Here is a 4642-nt window from a genome sequence, read left to right as displayed (position 1 = left end):
AATCACGGCCAAGGTTTCCTCTGCAAAGAGAGACACCCCAGCCCTTGAAATGACAAATCATTACCCAGCTCTGCCCGCAGTCCCCTCCCCGTGCCAGGAGAGAAGGGACGAAGCTGTTCCCTCTCGCGCATGCAGTCCCCTCCCTTCCCGGGGTGCATCTGTGCTCTCTCGGTCATGATAATATGATGTAGATAAGGCCTAGACTCAAACGACTTGGATTGCATCTTTGGGTCAATACAGCCCGTTTTATGGCTGCTCCTGTGCAAACATTTTGTAAAGAGCTGCGGAGAGGCATTCACGCACATATGCTGCTCTTCCAGCGCAAAGCAGTGGTCACGTCAAATAACACCCATGCCGATGTCACCTTGCTCGGCTACCAGCCCTTGGGAAAGGACCAAATAATGTCACTTGAAGCTGGTGAAGACAAGAAGCCAGTGTCACTACTGGCTGAAGACCTTCAAGATAGGTCAGCATTGAGAACCTGAGGCATTGCCATGAGACACCCACAGTGCTGCACATCGGATCACACCTCGAGTTACTGCTGGAAGGGAAAAATGAGGCTTCGTTACAGCCGTCTGCTTGGTTTCACCCTGCCCCATAGGCAGAGGGGAGGTGACTTCTCCCACCCACCACCCACTGTCCCTGTCACCTGTGCCTTCTCCCTCCTGACTCCAGGCAGCCCCAATCTCCCAGAGCTCCCATTGAGAAAGAGCTCGGTTGTGGTTGCAAGTTGTCAGGGCAGAAGTTTTCAAGCAATGGCGAATGATGAAAATGGAAGAGGCTGGAAGGAACCAGGCCGACTCCCTTGCAGTTGTGTGGTCTTGCATTTCATGCTGACCCATGTCTGGCTTTTCTGGGAAAATCCTGTATTATGGAAGTACAATTCCATTTTTTCCCCAGAGGACTGTGGTTTGGTTTTTTTTTTTTTAATTTACTGAATTTTGCACAGGAGTTCTGTCCTTGTTGAGACTCATGAGCTGTACTGCAAAAGACTGGAAATAAAACACAGCCATGCAAAGCGATATAGCTTGAAGTGCTTGGTTTATTCCTGGTTTCATCTTCCAGATGCCTTCCCTGACATTACAGTTCCCTCTCCAGTGACGTTGTTCTGTGTCAGAGGGCCTTTCCTCTCCATGAGCTGTTCTGTGAGATCCAGTTCAACATCTTGTTGAATCTGGAGGAAAAGAAGAGTCTTGAGAAATAGAGAGACGTATTGCCAGAAAAGGAGCCTTGGCCAAAAGAAGAGGACTGCCAGACTGCCTGAACTCTCACTGAACTGAGGATCAGGGCGGCCCCGTGTATCCTAGCAAACTCCAAATAGCAAGAAATACGCCAAAACCGAGTTTTGAAATGTCTTAGATATACTCATTTTTATTTCATCCCCATTTTACTTTTTTTTTTTTAATGTATTTTTCCATATCCTGGGGACCTACAGTGGACATTGCAATGGGTTAACTCTAGATAGGCTTTTCCCCTATAAAGATTGGGTGCAGGAATACTTAGCTTTATTTTCTTATCATTTCTGAGGCATAAAATAATTTCATGTGCCATAGATACTTTTTTTCCTTCTTTCCTTTTTTAAGAATGTGTTGTAACTAGTGGTGCACAAATGACTCCTTGGTTAGATAAGACGTTATGTTTTTATCCTTGGACTATGCCCCCAGGCTTTCAATAATGCCAGCATCAGCTAAGTTAGCATCTGATTAGTCATTCTTGCCTCTTACTCAATGTTAATCTTGATTATGCCTATTAATCTGACACATTTTTTTGAACTGAGTTATGGGCACAATCCTGCCTGATTCTCAGCACTCTGCTACTATCGCAGCTAAGGGTTCTCAGGTTTCTACAGTTCCGAGGGGGGTTGTATGGGTTTCTCACAGTTAAAATAGTCATATTGGTATTCACCATGTTTTGGGGCAATTGTTGCCCAGGGAGAAGACATTTGGGCTCCTGCCTTGATATTGGCAGGCGTTGGCTTTAGAGATCCCTCAACGTTCTCGATTTCTCAGTCCAAAGTGAGGGTTAAGGCTTATTTCCAAAGAAAGCTGAGTGATGAGGATGTGCTTGGACATTTTTTCACGCTGGGAATGAGAAAAGGTTATAGAGCAAATTTCATAGTTCAGGACCAGATTTCAACATCACATCCATATTGATAATCAGGACTGACTTGTTATGGAAGGTGGTGGTGGAGTGATACTCCACGGCATTTCTATCTATTTCAAACAGATGTCAGCGCTCTGTTCCAAACAACTGCAGCACAAAAGCAGCCCTGAAGAGTACCAAAACTTTGCCGAGGGCTGAACAGTTTCTTCTTTTTCCTTTCCCTGCTTTCTTACGTCACTTTCTGAGTCAGAGCTGCAATTCAACTGTGACCTATTCAAGGCTGGGACTGAGTTTTATTAACATCAGGAGAAATGTAGCTCACTTTGAGGTGCCCTCACATCTACTCAGCACTGTTCATTATTGCAATGAAGTGGACGCCTGTCCCAACCGAGAACCAGAGCTGGTTTCTTCATTACCTTACAATGATTTAACCTGACAGAGTTAGACCGGCTGGGGAGCTAGGGAGAGATCTCTCTTCAGTTGACCTCAAGCAAGCGTTAGACATACAAACCTGCTCTTGGAAAGCTACCTTTGATGTGGGAAACAGGCTGGTGGCAGGTGGGAGAGGGCTGTTTTTTGGCTCTTAGTGCTTTGGCGTCACCCTGAAGGACAGCCAGCCTGCAGTCCCTTTGCTCTTCTTGCCAGCATCTCGCGGGGTGTCCACAGAACATGCATCAGCCTCGGTTGGTCTCTGGTGGAAACACATGACGAGCACACAAGAGGCACTTTGGGGACAAGAGAAATCTCAAATCCTCCACAGAGCGGGGCAACAGTAAGGAAAGATTTGAAGGTAGAGATTTGTGGGGTTGATCAACAGCTCTCCGCTGAGGCACTCTTCCCAGGTCTTGAGCTCCCCATGGGACACAGACATGGCAGTTCTTGAGAAGCTAATTCAGCTACATCTGCATGTGTCTACAGGCTGTGTGCAGGTGCTCTGGCCCTCCCTGCAATACGCCAGCGCTGAGAGCCAACCAGGTCAAACAAGGTTTACTACATTGAATGTACTAGGCTCTGGGAGAAAATCCTAGCTTCTGGGGTGAGAGGAGACGTGGTGGGACCCAAGCCAGCCTCTGATCTTTCTCCACCACCCATTTCTAACCTTCTCTCAGTGCAGAGAAAAGATGGGGCTGCTCATGTCCATGCATAAGCCAAGTGCTGACCACAGGTAAAGGTAACTCCAACATGATTCAGATATATTAATCCCAATAAGTAGATCTATGGGTTTGAAAAGCTTTCACCAGAACGAATCAGGAAAGCAAAAAAACATCTGCCTGTCCCATATTGCTCCCTTTTCTCACCCAGAGGAGAAGGAGGAGCATGTGTGGGGAGCATGTGCTCAGCGCAGATGCCCATGCTGCTGCTGGGGCTGCGAGGGGGGAGCAGCCACCCAGCTGTGGGCTACGTGAGAAACCCTGCTGGCAACAGCAGCAAATATTCCCCCTTAGGGTTGCTACGTCCCACCTGCCAGTCTTGGCAAGCAGCCTGAACAAGGTGGGAAGAGCTATATAAGAGCATTCCCTCTGGGCTGCAGAACTGATGCTTGCGTAGGTGAGTTGACCACAATGCACTGCATACAAAGATAACTGCATTTTTTGCAAAACACCTTGCTGGTTTTCCAGTGAGGGGACAGGACTGGGGGCATCTGTCCTTTCCTTGGGTGCTCAGGCATTGACTCACCTGGCATCTTGGGTGTATGGATAACCAAAGACAAAACTGGACGGTATAACAGTCTTCCCAGTTTGCAAATTGATGTCAATCCTCCATATGGACGTAAGCCTCTTTTTAATGTGTTTTCCATTTATTCCTTTTTTCACTCAGCGAGGCTGGATATAGCTGGAGGGTGCAGGGGAAAGGGGAGAAGAGAGAAAAAAACAGAGTTACGTTTAATAAAAATAGTACGAATGCTCAAAGACAGTGCTCTGGGAATGAATCAATATGGTTTCTCATATGTACTGCAGAGACAACAGAGGGCAGGTTCTGATGAACATATGGTCCCAATAAGACAACACACTTATTCCTAGAAATAAAATTCGGATGCTTTTGGGAATGCTTGTTAGACAAGATGAAGTGCAGAAAAGATAAGAACTCTTTGATTAATTAAGAGAGAACACAAAGTACCATGAGCAAGCCATCAGAAACAACATTTCTTTGGTGAGGTAAGTGGTGGGAGAAGATGTTTGCAAGCTATGGCAGCTGCACATCGATCTCTGGAGGCTGGTTTTTAAAGGAAAGTAAGTCTATGCTGCATATGGGGAGAGATCTCTGAGACACTAAAACCTAACAAAAGACTTGTTGCTATGCAAAATGATGAGGCAGACTTAAGCCACTAACTGTATTTTTGGCACAGAAGTTTTCTTCTTTTATTCTTGGAAGCACATTTAAAAGCCCTACCACTGTTTTGAAGATTTTCTCCATCTGAAACGCAGCAATCATTATACTCTTTCCTGAACTTGCAGGGATTAGTGAGCATAAATCCACCAATGTTCAGGTGGTTCTCAGGTACCAGAAGCAACGGTAGCCATAAAATTACCTACTTGGA

Source organism: Pygoscelis adeliae, unplaced genomic scaffold, assembly GCF_000699105.1.
Source record: "Pygoscelis adeliae isolate BGI_AS28 unplaced genomic scaffold, ASM69910v1 Scaffold18, whole genome shotgun sequence".
NCBI classification, from domain to species: domain Eukaryota; kingdom Metazoa; phylum Chordata; class Aves; order Sphenisciformes; family Spheniscidae; genus Pygoscelis; species Pygoscelis adeliae.
Note: the sequence above shows the minus strand (reverse complement) of the source record.